This window comes from Salvelinus alpinus, chromosome 6 (genome assembly GCF_045679555.1).
Source record: "Salvelinus alpinus chromosome 6, SLU_Salpinus.1, whole genome shotgun sequence".
Taxonomy (NCBI): domain Eukaryota; kingdom Metazoa; phylum Chordata; class Actinopteri; order Salmoniformes; family Salmonidae; genus Salvelinus; species Salvelinus alpinus.
In genome coordinates this window covers 24812329-24836397 of record NC_092091.1, presented here as the reverse complement: position 1 = coordinate 24836397, position 24069 = coordinate 24812329, and the positions used below count along the sequence as shown (strand labels likewise).

Sequence of the window (24069 nt, the reverse complement as noted above, 5' to 3'; positions counted from 1 at the left end):
TAATATTGTAATAGGCTTTCATGACTCGAGAGAGGTCGTTTTTCAATTAGCAGTATCTGTAGCCTGCAGCTAAAAGATCATATGTTTTTACAACATGCCACTGTTCCACCAGGCATCTGTCAGGTGGAAATGTACCGCCTCTAACAGCCGAGCGACTAACTCCACATGCGAGGAAGCTGCAGTCGCCCCAGTCCTCGGGTGACTGACACTAAACGAAGTCAGCAACTTTGAGTCGCTGAGGAGAGAAAACGCAACATGCCGACTGGACCGCACGAAACAATCCTGATGGGTGATCTGAGGAGTGTGTGCCCGAGCAGGCCCCACAGGAACCAAATCCACTCCTCTGCTCTCTGTACTCTCACTCTCCTTCCAAATCTGCACCTCAAACTGGTGCTGACCTGGATATGGGAAGTGGAGTCATCTCATGCTCACTCTCTCTGCACAGATGAAATAGGACTAGGGGTTAGGTGTATGTCGTCCATGCTTAATGCCTCCAATATGCACCAGACCATCAGATTCAGGCCGAAGGATGAGTCACACAGGCTTAGATGCCGCCACAGTGTCCCAACCACCCCATGGTAATACCCTTTTGTTTTTTAAGTGCTGCCCTAGTCAGAACTGTGTGTTCATGAGCGAGTGTGTTTGTTGGGGGAGTGGGGGAAGGGGCAGAGTTTTGCCTGGTCTGTGACTGTTTGACCTCTCTTTGGGCCATGGCTAATGCAGAGTGTGGGCTCCTGAATGGGACCAGGGTCAGTGCCCAGTGACACATGACCTGCCACGGTTAATTGCAGCAGAACAATAGGCTGAGCCCCAGCCCCGGATCATCCCATTACACCTCCATGCCAAATTAATTGTTTGTTTTTGTGTGCCGCTCTCTCCTGACCTTTCCGCCAACTTGCTTTCATAACGTTTTGTATAAACCTGGAAACACAGGATTCAATCTGCACTTGAACACAGATGGGCCTTTGATTGGTTCTCTTAAGGATGTTGCGGAGTGTCATGATGCTAACCATCTCCTGGGCTTGACTTGACATGATAGAGAACGCTTCCTGCTTGGATCCTCTGAGAGGACAATCAAGTGTGAGTGAGGAGGTATATCCACTTACTGTGTGGTTTCTGTTTGCTGATTTACACAGTAAATACTTGAGATATGGGTAATCAATAAGCCCAAATCGGCACACATACCTACTTTAGTTGGCAGTGATGAATGACTGGGCTGCGTGGTAGGCAGTGGAAAGGCTGTGTGTGTGTTTGTTTTAAATAAAGGGGTGTTGAATAGCCATGGCTGAAAGCCGGCCTGGGAGCTTCGAGAGAAAGGAGAGAGAGCAGCTAATGTGGCAGAGACAGTTTCATCACCTGAGGGCTGCAGTGATACAACATGAACAATATAAGATACCACACACCGTACTGGGGGATAGAGTTACCCGGCCATGTCCTGTATTTAGATAAATTATGACCAGAAATGGTGTTATCATTTACATGGTAGTGACCAGCCATATTCAGGTTTTTATAGAGGCCATAACAGTGTCAACATACCTAACCCTGCAGCTGCAAATGGTGTGTGTGGTAGGGTGTGTGGGGGTATTCTCTGTCACCATGTTCTGGCTTCTGCATCTCCTATAACTTTAATCTAGGGGTGTACAACTCCTGTCATGGAGTGCTTGAACAAAAACCTGCAGTTACCTTCCCCTGGCTTGGATTTGAAAACCCTACCCCAAATGTCCAAATATTGTAATGCACAACATACACTGAGTGTACAAAACATTATGAACACCTGCTCTTTCCATGACATAGACTTACCAGGTGAATCCAGGTGAAAGCTATGATCCCTTATTGATGTCACTTGTTAAATCCCCTTCAATCTCTGTAGATGAAGGGGAGGAGACAGGCTAAAGAAGGATTTCCCTCTCTTTCCCAGACAACTGAGACATGGATTAGGTATGTGTGCCATTCAGAGGGTGAATGGGCAAGACAAAACATTGGAGTGCCTTAGAACAGGGTATGGTAGTAGGTGCCAGGCACACCGGTTTGTGTCAAGAACTGCAACGCTGCTGGGTTTTTCACACTCAACAGTTTCCTGTGTGTATCAAGAATGGTCCACCACCCAAAGGACATACAGCCAACATGACAGAACTGTGGGAAGCATTGTAGTCAACATTGGCCATGCTTGTGAATGCTTTCGACACCTTGTAGAGTCCAATGCCCCAATGAACTAAGGGTGTTCTCAGTGCAAAAGGGTGCAGCTCAATATTATTAATGTTTTGAAAACTCAGTGTGTTTCTACCGAAGACATAGCACACCATGATTTCATTGATTTAATTTGATCACAGATTGAAGATATGTAACATCATGAAATCCAATATATCAGTGGACGATACAGTTCATATCATAAGCAGCGTAACCTCTATTGGTAAAAGGTTCTGTTGTTTCAGTTGTAACAGTTTCAAAATGAACCATGTTCTGAGAATTTCACAAGGTGCATATTGTATTGTCTTCACAGAGACAGATCATGCCCTCACATTTGCAGCAGAAGCAGTGGTGTGTAGATGTGTTTTGCGTGACTGATCTCTCCTTAGGTCCTGTCTTTGAAGCTGTTCTTGGAGGCCAGGGTTATAGCAGAAGGAACCTCATCTCCATCACCCATCAACGGACGAGTACCCTTGGATGTGCATCAAGAACATCAGAAGGACACCTGGAAAGAAATACAAAATACAGGTATACAACACCATTTCCTGGTTGAGGTTTTGCTGCCTTCCAAGTAATAGCAATATACAATACTCATTTAGCTGGATAAAAGGGATTAATTGCCTGTCCTTGTATTTTACCCTGTGTAACTTAATGTTTTTTTATGGTTACCATAACGCCTTTCAGATGTACTTTTAATGATATGTGTAAAGCCCTCGCTTTGTATGAAATGTGTTACATCAAAAATATTGATTGGTTGACAGGGAGAGCAAGCAGTGGGTTTGGCCCACCAGCAGACGGCGTATCGTCACACACCACACCACGCTACATGCTGCCTCACCCACAGATCATGCGTGGCACGGGGCAGGGCGGGGTGAGGTGGGGGGAGCCCGGGGGGGCAGAAAGAGGCCGGGGCTCCTAGGTGTGTGAGTAATCACTCGTCTCCCAAGGCAAACACTGATTGGGAATCTGAGAGCCTCTTTCGCAGCGAATGTGGATCTCATGTTGGTCTGCCTATCGCTCAGTGTGCTGTTGACTTATGATTGCCAACATTTTTGAGTGATTCTACATGTAAAATCGGTTTGCACTCGGTTCGCAAGTACTCCTGGCAGGCAAACGTTATTGGTGTTATCTCTTTGCCTGACCGGTCGACCTGGGACCACAAACACCAACCAGCCAAATCCTTCCTGCAAAGATGAGGAAATTACTGATTTACAGACTCTGGTTGTGTCTACAATCCAGGCCCGTCTGCAAAGGCTGACTTTAACACACATATTCTACTGCATGGTTTATTCTCCCAGTCAATATATGAGTTGGCCTAAATAAAATGTATATAAAAGCTTGCCAAGCAGACAATTGGATGAATAATATTTTATGAAGTGGCACTACAGTTTGTAGTACTATATGTTACTGTACAACATACCAAACAGTTCAACTGTAATTCACAGCACTTCAGCGGTCCTCACTGAGGGGAATACTGCTCAACATATAGTCAAATCTGGCTGGCTTAAAGACACTCTCTAGAGTGTGTTTAGAAAATTAAGGGCCTTGATTTTTCCTAATTGTCCATTTTATCATTTTATTACAGCTAGCTTACTGTGATGGGCTTCTATTTTAATTGATGCAATACAATTAAAGCGTGACTTATTTCATTCCCCACTACAGTGAACTGCATATGTCGGCTCTGCTATATTTAAATAGCATTAAGTAATTGGAAAAACACAAGAAGGGAAGGCAGAACATGTAACCAAAGGGCAAAATTGTCTTTGTGGATTTATTTTTCCCCCCATAAATATTCCAGGGGTTCTTCTATCATGCCCAAGTTTAGGGCAGAGAGGAAATAGTCTTTAACTGATACAGAAACTAATTTAGGATAGCTTTTCCAAAGAGATATGCTTTCCTCCCTAGAACGAACATTTGGCCCAAGCCGGTACCTTCAGTACAAAAAATGCTAATGAAGTTGATCTCGTAGCCATTCTAAACTAATTGCATAGTCAAGATTACAAAGTATTCAGTCAGTGAAAAAGGGGTTGTTAATTTAAATGGTACCATATAATGCTCATAGTCTCCATAAATATGTAGATGGTAATCGGTGGCTGTAGGCTGGCTTTAAATGACATTGTCACTAGCTGCCAGAGCAACCCTCATTCACTATTCCTCTGTAAGGGGAGGTAGGTAGGTCTCACTGCACACAGCAGGCCGATGTAGGCAAATAGCTAGGCTATAATTACAAGAGGAAATCACTAATAGTGCAAATACGTTTTTACCATTTGAAGAACGCTATAAAAATATGATAGATATCATGACATTAGATGCAGTTGAAGTGCTTCAACACTAAACCCAAAGCCTCAGCATTATCCCCAACCTATTTAACATAAACCAATGGCATGTGCTGCCTATGGACATAAATGGCCACATGGATGCCAAAGTATTGACAATAGTAACAATAAGTATACAAACAAAGTATTGCTTCTTTCCCTCTAAACAAATAGAACAAAGCATTACAAAACTACAGTCTTGTTCACTTTTCTCCCCTCCATTCTCCTCTTTCTCTGGCTCTCTCGTTTTCTCCCCCCTCTAAAAATACAGAGACAATGCCTTGAGGCTCTCTAGTCACTATTGTGTGCCTGCGAGTTCATTGTTCTCAGCTGATCAGCCGTGGTAAATGTGGAGCCCTGCAACTCATTACGTATTCTCAGTCCCTCGGAGCAGAGTGGAGGTGGCCATGGGAAGTTCCTGCTGGCTGGGCCTGGCCGGCCGGGTAGCCTACCCTGAAGAGAAAGCAAGGCCTTATAAATTACCTGGCCCGGCCCTTCTGGACATCTTGTGAGTCCATCCGTCCCTGTCCTGCTCCCCTCCCATGGTTAAAGAGCTCCAGCTCTCCCTTTGACTGTCTGTGGACAAGTCCTGTCTGTTCATCCCTTTTCCCCACTCAGTCTCAGTCACAGCTCCCTCCTCGGGTTTAACTGTGGGACCGCGAGCAGAGTACACCCCACCACTCCCATTCTCCTCTCCTGTCCCCACATCCCCCCTCACTATCTACTCCTGCTTTGGCCCAGCACAGAGTGGGCGGAAGTAGGACACAGTATGTTCTCTACTTATTTCCCAGAATTGTTTTTTCTTATCTATGTTTAGAGTTGTTCGTTAGGAGACTAGAGTGAGTTTATGTTTATGGTTTGTATAGCGTAGAAACAACTTTTCTTTTTTTTTAATCTCGACTCTTTCTGAGGAAACAGTGGCAACTTCAGCTCGTGTGAAACAGAGAGAAACTCCACCCTTGAAGGCCTCCTCTAGCCTACCTTTCCTTAGCTTGGGTGTTCTGAGACAGTAAACCAGTTCTGTTGATATGAGGTGGATGTGAGGGACAGCAGTAACTAGGCTACCATGCTAGAGAGAAGGGGTTGGGGGATGGCTGGCCATTTGTATTGCTTGACATGACAATAATTAGAGTTGACTCACCCTCTCCCTGGTTATAATCCGCTGGATATACTGCACTCATACAGGTGTCCAGAAAATCCAATTATCACAACCATGGCAGGTAAAACTAAGGGGGAAAAAACAGGAGAAAATCAGAACTAGAGATGTCATTGCCATTTAAAAAAAAAAACATTTCAGACTTTAGATGAAACTCCTTGGCTGCACATTATAAAGCTTAAGAAAATTATAATGCTTAACAAAAAATCTTGGATATGTGGGTTAGTGCTGAGCGATTACTGCTTTTTGAGGTCGGTCCGTTTTTGGTTCAATTATTTAAAATAATCACAGTTTTCGATTTTGGGTTCAATAATTTTTTCAATTGATTTTAGAGCTTTTTAATGGAAATTTCAAAGTCCAAAATAGTGAACATTCAATTGCCAAAACATTTAAAATATTACATTGTCTCTGTCAGGTAGGGAAGACATCAATAGAAAATAGGAAATTACTATGAAATAATAAAATATTTAAGTTGTGTAAATAACTTAGTTTTTATTGTATGACTTTGTTATGTTGTATTCCTTAAAGCCATCATCTCATCTCTGCTCAGGCAGTAGCAGCCAGCCAGCCAGGCCATCTAATGTTATCTCTGTGCTCCCCATCCTGTACTGTCTTTTGTCATTCTATTAAGCTAGGCTAGCCTGCCTAAGTACTGTATGCTGCAGAGCTGTCTGACAAAATAATTTGACTAGTTCTTCAAAGTATATCAGGCATACTGTCAATCTCTATCTTTCTCGTCGTTGTGTTGTGTACATTCTTCTCTCATGCGGTCTGTGTGTATCTAACCCGTAGCAGGCGTAAAAGTGTATCCGTCCGGCTCAATGGATTATGGTCATTGTAGTTAATTACCACGCTGAACTAGGTTGAATATTTGCTTAATGAAAACTACAACTCCCTTCAGCCCAGCGTCCCACATAGTTCTTGACTTTAATTCTAAAATGAATGATATTATTTAAAAGGTGAGTTGGGCTCACAAAAAAACCTAACCAAATGGAATTCAAGTAATTGAACAGACGTCGGTCGATTAGTTATTTAATAACCACAACAACAACAAAAATTGCTCAGCACTAATGTAGGTGTTTTGTGTTAAATGTTAAAGTAAGAGAGGAGGAACCAGTCTCACTGCAAGATTAAGTACATCATATAACAGCAGAGGATAGACTTTTCCACCCTGCTGTTGTTAGAAGAGAAGGAGGAGGAGTATTAGTGCTTCCTTCCCTGCAGGTTCCCAGTATTCCCCCACTCCTCCATCCTCTCATCAACAAAGGCCTGGAGCCCGGGCCACTCCTCCAGCCAGCTGCCTCCAGTAGCACCATGCTGGGGGCTGTGGGAGGAAGCCAGAGTGCCCCTCTACCCCCTCTGCTCTGTCCCCACAACCCCAACCCCAAACATGTGGGCTCAAATCCCGTCAGTTCGGCCAGGCGCACGGCTGGAACAAACTCTCGACAGATGGAGTTGGCCTCTCCTACACCACTCTCCCCCCTTAGAAGTCCTGCTTCTCCTCTCTGACCTGAGTGATGGCTGCCCTGGGACAGGCAGATGTGGTCCCATACTAAGTATCAAGGTACACAGAACAACTTTGTTTTGATGTCAACAAAGATCCCAGATCATTGCATTCCTGCACAACAACATTGACAATTCCTACACATCACAGTTTTCATCTCTATGATTTGTCCTTATACATTTTAGTAATTTAGCAGAAACTCTTATCCAGGGCAACTTACAGGAGCAATTAGGGTTAAGTGCCTTGTTCAAGGGCACATCGACATAATTTCCACCTAGTCGGCTCTGGGATTCGAACCAGCAACCTTTTGTTTACCAGTTTACCCGCCGCCCTACAAGGACTGCAGGTTACAGTATTAGAAATGAGTTGAAGGGTCAGTCCTTTTTCAATACTATAGTACAATCCAAAGTACATGTATTATTGAATTAATAATTGAAAGACAATGGGATGTGTGAGCAGAGACAAATGTATCTTTAAACATGACAAGTGGACAAAGCGCCATGTGTGTGAGCGTAATGAGTCTAGACTAACCCCTCCTGAGTTTGGCCAATAAAACCAAGCATCCCAGTGGGGCTTCACTCTTTTTGGATTTCAACAACCGTTAAGCAAAGCAAATATGAAACTCAAATACTCAATTGTATTACCTACATATTTAACAATGGAAATTAGCAAAAGTAACAAATCCTGCTCTGGAAACCGCCTTCCTAAAGCCATCTTCATACCCTCATAACAATCTAATAGGCTGTCGTGACAATGTCAAGACCTGAAGGTTCCCAAGAGTTACACGTCTCCAGCTAGTGTCCTTAACTAACATAAATAGACAAGATTTTGCCAATGAAAGTACAGTATAACCATGAGTATCTCCAGTACCCTCCCAATTCCACTCTGTCCCTGAAGATGCTTTCATTCATTTTACATTGGGTCTAAATGGGGTCTTACTCTTTGTGACCAAGGTTTTGAAATTAGAATCATGTATATTAAAATTGTGACTTGTTCTGAAATAACCATCCTAATAAGATATTCATTATTTCCATTTCAGATAGGGTGAAATTCCACTGTGCTTTATTGTAAATCACCTAGTATTGGAAGCACTCTGCCCCTGCTGCCCCATCATACTGAATGACTGGAGAAGGCAAGTGCTTCACAGTTAACGTGCTTGGTGACACACAGCAACATTGGGTTGCTGACTTGAAATAGGCATCTTTTAAGGGCCTTAAACTCAAAGAATGTCATTGTTCCTGAGCAGAGGCTAGCTGCAGCAGAGAACCAACACTGCGCCACAGAGGAGCTGTGAAAAAAGGAAACTGTGTTTCCACCGCACATTACTCTTACGACAAAGCAGGAAATAGTTCACAGGGACATGCCACATTGCACATTCCACAAGGGCCAATGCGGCTTTCTTTCGGCACGTCAGACTGGTGTGTGACAGTAGTAGGGGTGAGGGAATGCTTGCACAATACCTGGTGACATTAAGGAACTGAGAACTGGGAAGGGTCCCTCTATGAAACCTCACCAGCAGAATAGGGTTCAGGAATGTACACTATGTTTTTCTTTATATTCGCAAAGAGAGCAGGGTGGGTGTAGGAACTCAGAGGTTCCATGATGCGTTGTACTGGTTTATTCTTGAGGGAAATCCAAGGCCGGTGCACAAGAAAAGAATGGACACCAGGGTTGAAGACACTAAAAAGTGAAATAATGTAGAGTAATCTTAAAATGATGGAATGGATGTGGATTGGGGTCAGATGTGTGAGTTGAATAGTAGTCTTTCTCCAGTCTCTGAGTAATTTCCACTCAGCTGTTCTAAAGACCATCCGATGGCAGTCTTCCAATGACTGAGTTCATATTCTTTGTGCCACACACAATTTGGAATAGTGATTGTTGGGCCTGCCACCCTCTCAAGGTATTGTAGAAAGCAACCAACCAGGAAAAACAAGCATGGCAAGGCTTCTCAGAGGTAATGGGAATATTTTTGGGAGGATGTTTTGTTGTCACAACCACTGGAAGGTGCAGTGAAATGTGTTGTTTACAGGGTCAGCCAGAGCTGTACGGCGACGCTCCAGCAAATTAGGGTTAATTCCCTTGCTTAGGATCGCACAGCGGTTAAAGGCACAGTGCAAGAGGTGTCACTACAGTCCCTGGTTCAATTCCAGGCTGTATCACATCCGGCCGTGATTGGGAGTCCCATAGGGCGGTGCACAATTGGCCCAGTATCGCCCGGGTTTGGCAAGGGTAGGCCGTCATTGTAAATAAGAATTTGTTCTTAACTGACTTGCTTAGTTAAATTAAGGTTAAATAAAAAAAAAAAAAAAAAATATATATATATAAGGGCACATCGACAGGTTTTTCCCCTTGTCGGCTTGGGTATTCGAACAAGCAACCTTTCGGTTACTGGCCCAAGAACACTTTGTTTTTCAGAGGGGAAGAGTAATGGTAATAGTAGCTGTGAGCAATAAGGTGTACCAATGTGTAGCAATGGACGACATTTAAGAGCTGTCTATTCTCTTCAGTCCCAAACTTACCATATCTGGTGTGGTCTCTGTCTCCTGGACAGACAGGTCTCGTCTTGGTCATACGGTCATATGGATGTCAGCAGGGTCCTCTCACCTTTTCTCTAGCAAAATAAAACACAACAAAACAAAACAAAAAAACAAGTCTGGCTTACTATGTGTACCCACATGTATTTAGAACACCATGCTTTGTGTATCTGGGAGCATCTAGATTGAGTAATTATATTTTTCAGGCAGTGGTGCTGTACACAAACTAATCACTTTAGGGTTGCCATTTGAACATGAAGTCCCTCTTTATCTAGTCCAAAGGAAACTATTGTTGCCCCCCCTCAAACCTCGAAAACAAATCTCTGTAGAAAGTTTTTTGGGGCGAGCTTGTATAATCACACAGAGGGTACCAGAGACAGACAGGCCTGTACCAAGACAGACAGTAGGGAGCAGAAAAGAAAGAGTGGCCTTGTGTTGGACTACATTCTGCAGCTGCCTCACGTTCTTCCAGTATTTTAATACACATGGGCATGTAATGAATGGGGTCTGCTGTGTGATGGTATGTTACTGTAGGCATCTTGCTCCTATAACCCCACTACAGACTGATCTGAAGGCTCCACTGCGAGGCATCGCCATCATAATTCTTCCCCATCATAAAGAGGACTTGTTGGGGATCCGTGTGGTCTGTCTGTCCTCTACAATATCCTGCCTTCAGGGCCTGCCCATGGCCCATGCCAGCCAGACCCAGTTGTGTTCTTCGGCTTGGCAGTGTCTCTGAAGCCCAGACTGCTCACTCAACTTGGAGTCGCTCAGAGGAACTTTATCAAAAATTTAAATAAACAGGTTCAAGTAGGGTTAAACTTTGTAATAGTGATACTGCCAGGGATGAAGAAGAAGATCCTCATTGCAATGTCGACTATTCCTTTCCATTGCAAACATGTTTAGAGATATACCGAATTGTTTAAAGTACTATTAGCTCGAGACCAACAAGGATTGAAATTATATGCTGAATTATGATAGCCTTTGTTAAATGTAGATTTCCCAGAATGCATAGCGATTGTATTTTTTTGAGTGCCTCTGGTTCAGACAGCATGCTAGTTGTTTTTGTGCCAACATGTAATTCTAATTTTCAAGGAGAACTGCAGGTGGCTTTACAGTGTCCTAACCAAAGCATTAAATAAACAGAGGTGTGTGTCTACTTTGATTATACATTTATTCTGTTACAGTTGGAACACAGGAGGGGGCGAATCAAAAGGCTTATTTTCAGGATGTCACAGCTCTGAACATGAACATTTGTATTGTATTTTCAAAGTTTGAGCCATGTGATCACTGTTTGTATATCATTTACCCACACAATATCAAATTTTTCATACATACGCATAGGCTTTACTGATATTGTGTGTTGCTTTGGATGCTATGGAAGTGTCAGCTAATTGACCATAACTTTATCCAAAAACAAATTCTTTATCATTAACATTCCTCCCAGATATTCTCCTTAGATAGATAAAGCCTAAGTAAATGAGTGTGGAGGATATGATGAATAAACATGGTTGAAAAGCAGAAATCCTGTTGTGTGTGTGCACTGCACTCTGTGACAGCGCTCTAGATAGCTGTACGCTAGAATGTTTGTCCCAGTGAAAAGAGCGGCTATGTTCAGCCCAGACTGGGCCCCCATAATGCTGCAAACGCCACGTATTTGGAGCTCTCTTTTGTTGTCTCGGCAATGCTGACCTCACACACTGCTGATGGGCCGAAATCCCTCTTTTTCCAGCACCAGCACTTTTGAAACAAAACTTCCATGACACTGGTGAGTAACGCCAACTTGCCCAAAAAATCCCTCATTAAATCACACACAAGCACGTGTGCGCATACTCACACAGGCACACAATTGTGTGTTACCAATATATCCAAAAGGTAATCAGAAATATATTACTGCTGCTGCCACAAACACTTTTCATGAAGCCTCTACAAGTGTACCTGGCACTTACACTGTTAGTCTCTGACGCAGACTCGCATGTCCTTCCCCAACCACACATCAACAAGGAGGTGTAAAATCAATTTTTCACATTTTAACAAACAAATACTGAAACATTACGACAAACAGCATCTAAATGTGGCTGAGATTATGATAGGCATTACATATCTTAATGACAAACCATTGTGTAATTGCAGAAGACATGAATGATGTGGCCATGTTGGTATTGGTATCTGAATGTGAGAGGAGAGAGGGAATGACAGGTTTTCCATCAGGATGGAGTTATAAGACACAGAGAATGTAAGGTTAGCTTACCCTTCGGTGTTTACAGAAACATTTGCATAGGAACACATGACTCAGGCCTCTTTTCTGGGTGATTGATTAGACAAGAGGCTAAAGTAAGAGAGGTTCTCCCTCTGGACTGAGTTCAAATGTAGGATACTGTTGCTGAATCCATTCAGTTTGAAAATAATAGTGAAACACTCCATGAGTATCATCTCTTCCAAATAACCGAGCGAGTGTTTTTCCAGTTATAGGGATACACTCTCTTCCCTACTGGAAGAGGAAAACTGTTGGGATGATACCAGCTCTCAGAAGCATCATGAAGGTCCCACTCAAACAATCAAATACAATCAATCACAATAGCATCCTCAGGCACTTAGACTAGTGTCCTCCCTCAGAGCCTATCTCTCTATCACCCCCCCCCCCCCCACACACACCACCCTAGAGTCTAGGGAGTATCAATCTGTTAAACATGTGACAAATGGCATCATTTGGGATGCCATGGGGCATATCCAGGACCAATGAGACAGCAGAAATAGGCTGTGAAGAGCTGTCCTTTATTCACACATGCTCCTGTGGGACTCGTCATGACAATTTCAAAATCACTGAACAAGTTGACACTTATTTGCAGGGCAATGAGCACCAGTACCCTCTGAGGGAGGAAACCATATCCCCAATCCACATGGGAAGACGTGTAACCAAACAAAACTATTTCATGGAAAATCAATGGTTTCAAAGTCGGAAGCATACATGACCATTCTAAAAACATTAGTATTTCGAAGGTTAGATATTGGTATTTTACTAACTTATGTACACTCAATCAGTTAAGTTCATCACCAAATATAGACATATTTATTAATGTCATTGATTTAATACACAACTCAATATGACAACAATATACAGTACCTGTCAAAGTTTGGACACACCTAATCATTCAAGGGTTTTTCTTTATTTTTTCTATTTTCTAGAATAATAGTGAAGACATCAAAACTATGAAATAACACATGGAATCATGTAGTAAGCAAAAAAGTGTTAAACAAATCAAAATATATTTTATATTTGAGATTCTTTAAAGTAGCCACCCTTTGCCTTGATGACAGCTTTGCTCTGGACCCTGATCTCTCTTTTGACGAACATATCAAGACTGTTTCAAGGACAGCTTTTTTCCATTAACGGAACATTGCAAAAATCAGACATTTTCTATCCAAAAATGATGCAGAAAAATGTATCCATGCTTTTGTCACTTCTAGGTTAGACTACTGCAATTCTCTACTTTCCGGCTACCCGGATAAAGCACTAAATAAACTTCAGTTAGTGCTAAATACGGCTGCTAGAATCCTGACTAGAAACAACAAATTTGATCATATTACTCCAGTGCAAGCCTCCCTACACTGGCTTCCTGTTAAGGCAAGGGCTGATTTCAAGATTTTACTGCTAACCTACAAAGCATTACATGGGCTTGCTCCTACCTATCTTTCCGATTTGGTCCTGCCGTACATACCTACACGTACGCTATGGTCACAAGACGCAGGCCTCCTAATTGTCCCTAGAATTTCTAAGCAAACAGCTGGAGGCAGGGCTTTCTCCTATAGAGCTCCATTTTTATGGAATGGTCTGCCTACCCATGTGAGAGACGCAGACTCGGTCTCAACCTTTAAGTCTTTATTGAAGACTCATCTCTTCAGTGGGTCATATGATTGAGTGTAGTCTGGCCCAGGAGTGTGAAGGTGAACGGAAAGGCTCTGGAGCAACGAACTGCCCTTGGTGTCTCTGCCTGGCCGGTTCCCCTCTCTCCCCTGGGATTCTCTGCCTCTAACCCTATTACAGGGGCTGAGTCACTGGCTTACTGGTGCTCTTCCATGCCGTCCCTAGGAGGGGTGCGTCACTGACGTGGTATTCCTGTCTGGGTTGGCGCCCCCCCCTTGGATTGTGCCTTGGCGGAGATCTTTGTGGGCTATACTCGGCCTTGTCTCAGGATGGTAAGTTGGTGGTTGAAGATATCCCTCTAGTGGTGTGGTGGCTGTGCTTTGGCAAAGTGGGTGGGGTTAAATCCTGCCTGTTTGGCCCTGTCTGGGGGTATCATCGGATGGGGCCACAGTGTCTCCTGACCCCTCCTGTCTCAGCCTCCAGTATTTATGCTGCAGTAGTTTATGTGTCAGGGGCTAGGGTCAGTCTGTTATATCTGGAGTATTTATTCTGTCTTATCCGGTGTCCTGTGTGAATTTAAGTATGCCCTCTCTAATTCTCTCTTTCTCTCTCTCGGAGGACCTGAGCCCTCGGACCATGCCTCAGGACTACCTGGCATGATGACTCCTTGTTGTCCCCAGTCCACCTGGCCGTGCTGCTGTTCTAGTTTCAACTGTTCTTCCTGCGACTATGGAACCCTGACCTGTTCACTGTGATTACTATTATTTGACCATGCTGGTCATTTATAAACATTTGAACATCTTGGCCATGTTCTGTTATAATCTCCACCCGGCACAGCGAGAAGAGGACTGGCCACCCCTCATAGCCTGGTTCCTCTCTAAGTTTCTTCCTAGGTTTTGGCCTTTCTCTGGAGTTTTTCCTAGCCACCGGGCTTCTACACCTGCATTGCTTGCTGTTTGGGGTTTTAGGCTGGGTTTCTGTACAGCACTTTGATATATCAGCTGATGTAAGAAGGGCTATATAAATACATTTGATTTGATTTTGCACACTCTTGGCATTCTCTCAACCAGCTTCATGAGGTAGTCACCTGGAATGCCTTTCAATTAACAGGTGTGCCTTCTTAAAAGTTCATTTGTGGAATTTCTTTCCTTCTTAATGCGTTTGAGCCAATCAGTTGTGTTGTGACAAGGTAGGGGGTATACAGAATTGTTGTGTTATTGTGTTATTGTGCTATTGTGTTATTAAATGTATGTTTATTTATGTGTAACTCTGTGTTGCTGTTTTTGTCGCACTGCTTTGCTTTATCTTGGCCAGGTCGCAGTTGTAAATGAGAACTTGTTCTCAATTGGCCTACCTGGTTAAATAAAGGTGAAATTTAAAAAAATTAAAAGGGGGATACCTAGTCAAGGGACTAGTCAGTTGTACAACTGAATGCCTTCAACTGAAATGTGTCTACTGCATTTAACCCAACCCCTCTTTGGTAAAAGACCAAGTCCATATTATGGCAAGAACAGCTCAAATAAGCAAAGAGAAACGACAGTCCATCATTTCTTTAAGACATAAGTCAGTCGATGTGGAAAATTTCAAGAACTTTGAAAGTTTCTTTAAGTGCTGTCGCAAAAACCATCAAGCGATATGATGAAACTGGCTCTCTTGAGGACCGCCACAGGAAAGAAAGACCCAGAGTTACCTCTGCTGCAGAGGATAAGTTCATTAGAGTTACCAGCCTCAGAAATTGCAGCCCAAACAAATGCTTCACAGAGTTCAAGTAACAGACATCTCAACATTAACTGTTCAGATGAAACTGCGTGAATCAGGCCTTCATGGTTGAATTGCAGCAAAGAAACCACTACTAAAGGACACCAATAAGAAGAAGAGACTTGCTCGTGCCAAGAAACACGAGCCATGGACATTAGACCGGTAGAAATCGGTCCTTTGGTCTGATGAGTCCAAATTTGAGATTTTTGGTTTCAACCGCCGTGTCTTTGTGAAACGCAGAGTAGGTGAACAGATTATCTCCGCATGTGTGGTTCCCACTGTGAAGCATAGAAGAGGAGGTGTGATGGTGTGGGGGTGCTTTGCTGGTGACACTGTCTGGGATTTATTTAGAATTCAAGGCACACTTAACCAGCATGGCTACCACAGCATTCTGCAGTGATACGCCATCCCGTCTGGTTTGTGCTTAGTGGGACTATCATTTGTTTTTCAACAGGACAATGACCCAACACACCTCCAGGTTGTGTAAGGGCTATTTGACCAAGAAGGAGAGGGATGGAATGCTGCATCAGATGACCTGGCCTCCACAATCACCCGACATCAACCTAATTGAGATGGTTTGGGATGAGTTGGACCACAGAGTGAAGGAAAAGCAGCCAATAAGTGCTCATCATATGTGGGAACTCCTACAAGACTGTTAAAAATAATTCCAGTTGAAGCTGGCTGAGAGAATGCCAAGAGTGTCCAAAGCTGTCATCAAGGCAAAGGGTGGCTACTTTGAAGAATCTCAAATATAAAATATATTTTGATTTGTTTTACTTTTTTGGTTACTACATGATTCCATTTGTGCTATTTCATAGTTTTAATTTCTTCACTATTATTCTACAAGGTAGAAAATAGTAAAAATAAAGAAAAACCCTTGAATGAGTAGGTGTGTCCAAACTTTTGACTGGTACTGTACACATATATGTATATATATATATATATATATATATATAATTTATTTGTGGGGTATATTTATTTTTTCTTGTTCAAGTGAAGAGGGCAAATGGGGACTTTCAGAACTGCATGAACACCCTGATAACTTTACAACAATCTATTGGCAAATGGCTCTCAATCAAACATCTCAAAAAAACTGTCAATCTTCTGTATAGATCAGTGAACTCCAGTGACATGTAACGCAACAAACTGACACAACCCTAAGCTGATTAAATAGAACAGCAGCTCTGTGCTACACACACACACACACCAACTCTCTCCTAACTGCTGAAAACTTTTAATGAGCACTTCTAGCACACCCATAACCTCCCCTGCCCCTCCCCTCCCACCCCTTACTGAAATCTGTGGAGATCTGTCAGTGCCAACTAAATTCTTACTCAGGTTGTCAACCATGTCTCTGCTAGACAGGGTCACAGGGTTAAAATCGATTTTACAGGCCACCTGGAGAGCCTAGGCTGCGAACTGACTCAAAAAATTTATATCAGACTTAGAATTGCTTACCACCCAGGGCTAGGCCCAGGCTAACACGCCCACTAAAAAGTCCCCAGCCCAACAGAAGTTTGCACAGGCAGGCTGGAGCTGATGACCCTGCAAGCTGACCTCCTCAAACTTCAACTGAATTGTTCTGGCAGTTTCCACGGTGACGAGGCACTCCAAGCTTTATCCTACTTAGCCTACTGAAACAAGTGGGACCAAATCTTCTCTCCATAATCTACTGGGCAAAAAAGTTGCATTTCCTTATTTTCTCTGAATGTCCTTTTTACAGGGTACCTATTGTGATTTATTTAGCATTTAGGTTGGATTTCTTCAACTGTGTAATGTAATCGATAATTATATTGATATAATGCTAGTTTATTATTTACAAAATTAGCATTTGTTTATGTAACTATGGCTGTGGTTGGTTTTGTTGTTGTTGTTGTTGTTTTGGAGGAGTAGGCTATGTTTTTGTGCTATTTCTTGTGGTGTTAATGTGGTCAAATCCCACTCTGCCCTCCTCCCCATATACGCATGACTGTTATTGAATTTCATTGCTATCTTTCCATTTGTATTGTCTATAAATGTGAATAAAATTAGTCTGAATAAAACAATATCCGAGTCCCCCTAATCTTTGTGTTTAGTGATTGTTCCTGTCCAATATTCCGAGCAAACTTTCGCTCATACTGCTTCAAAAACTGGACTATCAAAAGGGGAATTTACAAATACTGATTTGTATAATCACACTCATCTGAAAGAACATCGACATCATTCTCTTATTAAACCACAATTTCACAACAGTTACTTATGTTGACTTTATACACTTATGTGATACTTATGGACAAAGAGGGTTGGGATCAATTCGTTTTTCAACTTTTCAATTTATTCATTCAATTTATCCCATGGAAGGCTACATAATCGCCTAAGGGTCATCCTTTGAGCTGCTTCTTACACTGGCCTAGAGTTCAAGACAATCAGAAGTCCTGACAACTAGAGCATTGAGTAAAATGAGTCTCCTATCTGTGTCAGTGAAAGCTGACACAGATAGTCCTAATCAAAAAGACGATTAATCAATAACTGCAATTTTCAAATGTTTTCTTTTCCATTCCCTGTCAGTAATGATTTGATCAATTGATCCTTTTCTTATTAATTTTCCCTGTCTCAGAATGTCCTTGTGGACAGGAATGTTTTGCGTTTTACATGAATGGTCACTTGGCGAGCGCTAACGCATTTTTCAGCGCAATGCACGACCAAATAAAGCTAAGTAGACTGCGAAAACGTCGTTCCAGCTAGATACTTTAATGTACACTTCATTACCTCAAGGATCGATTATATTAACATCTGAGCTACAAGCCTTGAGTGCACTCACCCGGGGCGACTGTGTGATGGAGTGATGTTCTGATTGTGATTGGATGCACGCGCAGTAGAAGGTGCTCATGGGTTAATGTCCCGCTTATCATCGGGCAAAACGTTAAATGACACAAGCTGTCACAAAATCAATAAGAGTGGTCCAGCTGTCCCGGATCTTCATCTCCTCTTGAAGTCATAACTTGGTCTGACACCATGCCATCTTTGTGGCCTTGCTTCATATGGCCATTACGTTTCATGAGTTGAGCAATGAGCCATGGAAATAGAGGGCATTACTGTTTACTTCTAGGCCTACAACTATGGACATTGACAACCTTGACCCGGGAGTCAACTTAACATAGTAAAGGTAAATGTGTCTCCCTCCAATTAATATGAAATGTTATGTTTCGTCTGGTACGTATTAATTTATGACTGTCCATCATCCATTTCATATGATATGTTACATAATTTGTATGATATCTTACAATTTTAAATACGTGTGGCCTACATTTGGGGTTAGGGCAGGGTTTCTCAAACTCGGTCCTCGGGACCCCAAGGGGTGCACGTTTTGTTTTTTGCCCTCTCACTACACAACTGATTAAGATAATCAACTAATCATCAAGCTTTCAATCAGCTGTGTAGTGTTAGGGCAAAACAACTAAACGTGCGCCCCTTGGGGTCCCGAAGACGAGTTTGGGAGACACTGGGTTGCGGGTTAAGGTTAAGCAGTGCTTGATTTGAGCTGGATCCTGCAGAACAGAATCCGGCTCCTCTACATGTTTTCTGTTTCTTTCCGGAACCCATTTGTCAGGATCCAGTACCTCTCTTGGCATGAAAAACTATTTTCACTGTTTGCAATGTAAAAAATATAATAAAATCAGAGTTAAGTTCAATCAACAAGTTGCCTCTTCTGTAATTATCCGGCCCCCTAAACACGTAATGTGAAAACGTGCCTGATATTCTAAGAATTGGTCGTGTTCGGCCGGCCCGGTTTTATGGTTTGGCAACATTGTAGTCTGTTAAGACCAACGCGTGGCCATTCCTGTTTCTCTCGCGGAACAAGAATGAGATTCGCTTTCTATGATCTCTCTCTGCTCCGATAGACAACTTCCAGACTTTAATCTTTGCAGTGTTGCACTTCATCATGTGTTTCCTTATAGCGGTAGGAAGGGTACTGGAAGTTCCGCAGCACACTTGATACATTTAAATACATTTCTCAAAGTTATAGAATTACTGCTGTCTGTTCAGAAATAAATGAAATAATAAAAAATACTACAACAGGAGTAGGCCTATAATTTAGCCACAGTGGATCAATAGCTTGTTAAACATTGTATAAATGCCTAGCTGTGGACTGTGTGCATACTGTTGGAAACGTGCGGCAAGTCGTCAGTGAACAGCATGCAGGCAAAACAGGCCTTTCACAATATTTCCAATACAATTGTGGAAAACACATGTTGGAAAGCAAATGGATTTTGCTGAAAATAGAATAGTAATTTCTCTGTAGGCTACCAAATATGCTATCAACTTCAAAATAGTCCTACTGAGGGAACAGCATTGTTTTACAAAGTTTAACTGACTTGCCTAGTTAAATAAATGTTAAAGAAAATACATTTTAAAAACAAGAGAGCGCATTGGCAGGAGCGCATCTGCCATCGCTGGTGAGTGAGCTGAGCATCATTGGGTGAGTCAGTGAAGCTGGAAAGGTTTATTATGAGTATAATTTCCTCCTCATATTGTACACTGTCTCCAGACACCTAGGTCTACGACAAATGTGTTTTTTTATTGATCTCAGATTCTCAGTTTGTCAGTGTCAAAGTAGCCTGTCATTTCAATAATTTGTGCGGTATTGAAAACGATTGTAATGTCTCCAGACATCTAAAATGATGTGGAATTGCATGAAATGCGTTTATAAAAGGCCAGTTTTTTTCCTTGACCCTAGGCTTAAAAAAGAAAAAATCTTCATGTGTACAACTTCTGTAAGCGCCTCTACTCTACTGCTCTTTGCAAGCACAAAAGCGATTATATGCATGCAATGCTTTATTATAAAGCACCACCCAAATTACAAATTAAGCACTTGGTTGGGGGTTAAATGTAGAGTTAAGGGAAGGGTTAGCTAACATGCTAAGTAGTTGCAAAGTAGCTAAAAAGTAGAAGTAGTTGCAAAGTTCCTAATAAGCTAAAATTATGTGATTCGAGCTAGATGTTTGCATTATACCTATCTCCTTTAATTTTTGGCTTAAGTAAGCGTTTGTATTATGTAACTATACCAAGCAGAACATATCATACGTTTGCTGGAGGGATACAACTTTACATATACTAAGTTATGTCTGCTCTTTGAGGCCAGCCTGCTATGGAAGTTTAATTTTTTTATTTTATTTAACTAGGCAAGTCAGTTAAGAACAAATTCTTATTTACAATAACGGCCTACACCGGCCAAACCCGGACGACGCTGGGACAATTGTGTGCCGCCCTATGGGACTCCCAATCACGGCAGGTTGTGATACAGCCTGGATTCGACCCAGGCTGTGGCCCAATTAACAAGGCAGGGTCTCCCCCCCTCCCCCCCTCTCTCTCACTCTGTGATAGCCTAATGAAAAATGTATCTTGTAGCAAACAGTTGGTTTTTACTTGTGGTAGGTAGGCTACAGAACTCGTTTCATTGCGTTATGCTAATAGATGGGCTTATAACGCACAGACACTGAAATCTCATCCAGCTACTATTCGCTTTTCTGAGGGAGATGTCATTTCGCAGCGGGGGACACAATGACGAGCTCGTGAGTGACAGAGCTCTGATCTCAGCGATAGCAAGATAGCCACCTGATTAAAATGGTTCGCTTGTTCCCCTTAGTCACTCGATCAGCGTGTGAACTCTTCTTATTTATAATCAAATGCAGTGACCGAGTAGCGCCCAGAACAGCATACTTCCAAGTTCCAACCCCATGTAATTCATTGCCCCATATTTATTAAACGCTGCCACAGGTGCAGCTCTCATAATCCAATATAGATAGTGTAAACTTTTATAACAAAATAATTCATAGATTATTATCATTATTCACCGTCTTATGAGTTTTAAAAAAACATGTGTGGTCGCAACAGTACACGTTTTAGAAACGAAAAAATACATTTTGACCAATATATGAATAATATTTCCCAAAAGTGAGTCAGCCCCAGCCAGGGCATTGTTTACCCCGTGCAGACAGATCCCTGTCGCATCTGAGTCATGCGTTATTATCAGTCACAGATGCATTGGATGGTCTCTAGAGACTTCTTTTTTTTTCAAGGACCCACTTTTCCATTCGAGAACTGTTTCTGTCAGAGCGACAGGAGAGGGACCATTCAAAAACTGTGAGCCACGGACCACTCTTGAGTATTAATTAGGGTGACGCAATCCATAGAAACGTATGGATGCAACATAATCGACTTTCCAGTTCTGGCGGGAGAGATAGAATAGACAAGTAGTTGGAGGATATAATTTACTGTTTGAGGGAAGTCATGCGTGTAATTGAGTATATTTAACACCACCATTTTTAATGATCAATGATTAAGAGTGAACTCATTACATGTTTCAGTCTCTCTGCTTTTATCATTATTTGACTTTGTAGAGGATGTTGGTTCGTTTGTGTCATACACTCAGCATTTCACACATTTGGGAGAAACATTTTGGAGGAATAATTCTGCGTGTTTATTATTAAGCCCCAAAATCTTTATTTTTCATGTCAGAGCAGGCCTATTTGATGTCTCTCATATTCCTGAATAGGCTTCTTAAAGATTTATTCGGCTATTCATATATATTCTCATTTTGATTGTCCTACAGGCAAAATATGTGAGCTTTTTCATCTGTATTTTAGATATGTGATCATTTTACGTTCTTCTGTCAACAAACCCAGGCGCTCAAGCCGAGTAGTTCTTCCATTCAAATGACTCGGGCATCATGTCGCATGTCTATAAAGGGCCTTTGTAGTGCCCTTTCAGTACTCAGACAAACTTTTGTAAACACTTTGTTCTAAAGCATACAGAAAGTCAGCCGCTTGCGAACGAGCTGCTGTCCTAGATTTATTTCCACGCACACTCTCGATCAGCCACAGGGATAAACATATTGATAAAGTTGGATAAGGTTACACTTTTCATTGGGGCTACCGTTTCAAAGTTCAAACTGGTATTCCCTATAGATACAGGTCTATATGCTCACATTGAATGACTGAACTATCTAAAGATAATACATATTTTATTTTTATATTCTAATGTATTTATTTTTTCTTAAATCTCGAAATGTGTTACCCAGATGCTTATAATGTGGTCCTTGATCAATATGGGGTGCATGAAGACTGAAATTGTGAAGGAATGAAGTGAACAATGAGTTCTGCTGTTGGGGAAGTCAGTGCATTGCTGTCAACAGAGGGTTGGATAGTGGATAGTGACAGTCATCATGGCCATTGCCACTACTGGGAAATGACAGAGAAGCTCCAGTTTCGTCTGCTGACGATTTACCCCAAAACAACGTAGAACGTGAAAGATATAGTCCTACAATGTCACATGTATGATTTTAGAACGACTTGGAATAAAAATCACACTTTTACGGAAACACAACAATCTAGAACGTACGTTTTTTAATTGGATGATTTGTAAGACATTAATTAATTTATATTCATATTGCATTAGTTGGTAGGCCCATTATATTACGTGTTTAGCCTAGAAAGCCTAGTGAACGCTGTGAGTCAGATGCAGCATTCAGACCCTCAGGGTCTCTGACGTTCCATGGTGCCAAGATGTAGGTCTATAGACATTAACAGGTTACATATATATACTGTAATATTTGTCACCAACTGATGCTTGCTATAGGCTAAACCTGTGCATAAATCTGTGCGTAAAAGGGGCTAAATGGAAGAGTGATACTTTTAAATGAGTATGCTTATAATGAAACTACGCTATTATTATTATTATTAAACCTTTATTTAACTAGGCAAGTCAGTGAAGAACATTCTTATTTACAATAACGGCCTACCTGGGAACAGTGGGTTAACTGCCTTGTTCAGGGGCAGAACAAAACTGTTTTACCTTGTCAGCTCGGGGATTCGATCCAGCTACCACAACACTACAACCAACTTTTAAAAAAGCATCTAGTATATAATGAAACATGAACAAATAACTTTTTACAACTTGTTCTAGGCCTAAGTTTTATTCATGCATGGTCTTTCGCAATGTTATTTATCAGGTTTGAAAAGCATGTCACAGTGGATGTGTTTTTGGTTAGCATCAACACAGCAGCACAACTATTAAAAGCTGCCTGAAACACGCATCCTGCTCCCCACCCCACGCTGAGCTTCTCGCCTCATTTGTTTCCCAGGCTATGCCAGTGTTCCATAAAGCTCGAGCTTGATCTGCATCGTACTGCACACCCCTGCTGGCTGCACCGCTGCATCAAAGCATATATTGTTCTAGGCATGGGTGGACTGACCAATAGATGTGGAAAAGCAGAAACACTTGCCCCGCCACTATTGTTGCGCATGGGTGAACTTTGTTTCCGCACAATAATAGCCTAACCAATAACGTGCGCCGTTATTCAGATTAGAATGTACTCAGCCTATCATGTAGCAGTCCGTTATCACCTGTTGCCTGACAGACTGCGGTAGGCCTACTATACATGTGGTAGTAAAGACCAGAAGCCTGACAGACAGAATGTCCCTGAAGCTTTCCAAGTCTGCTCAGCCTTATTTCCCATCACACAATGACAATGTTGCCCATCAAGATTAAAACATATTTTACTTTACTAGTAGGCAACCGGTCAAAGTTTTTGTTTAGTCTCGTTGAAGGGGTAGGGGCAGAGGGCAGTAAAGCGCAAATAGTGTTAATGGTATATTTAATGGTATTAATAGTGTATACATTCCCCTTCTTAGAATAGATGAATTTGAGTCACCAATGGTGTAGTCTATATGGACAGTGGTCGTGTCTTCTGCTCTAAATGATATATTCGC

General features: G+C 42.1%; 1 long non-coding RNA gene across 5 annotated transcripts in view; it reads right to left on the bottom strand.

Moving 5' to 3' along the window:
• Positions 1 to 2302: 2302 nt before the first annotated feature.
• Positions 2303 to 24069, bottom strand: part of LOC139578435 (uncharacterized) — a 147317-nt gene continuing 125550 nt past the window's right edge. For all 5 annotated transcript variants that reach the window (XR_011675548.1, XR_011675550.1, XR_011675549.1 and 2 more), the window contains 3 exons: positions 9682 to 9773; positions 5644 to 5728; positions 2303 to 2692 (listed from right to left, as the gene is read on the bottom strand). This is a non-coding gene — a long non-coding RNA (uncharacterized lncRNA). The remainder of the gene's footprint in view (positions 2693 to 5643; positions 5729 to 9681; positions 9774 to 24069) is intronic.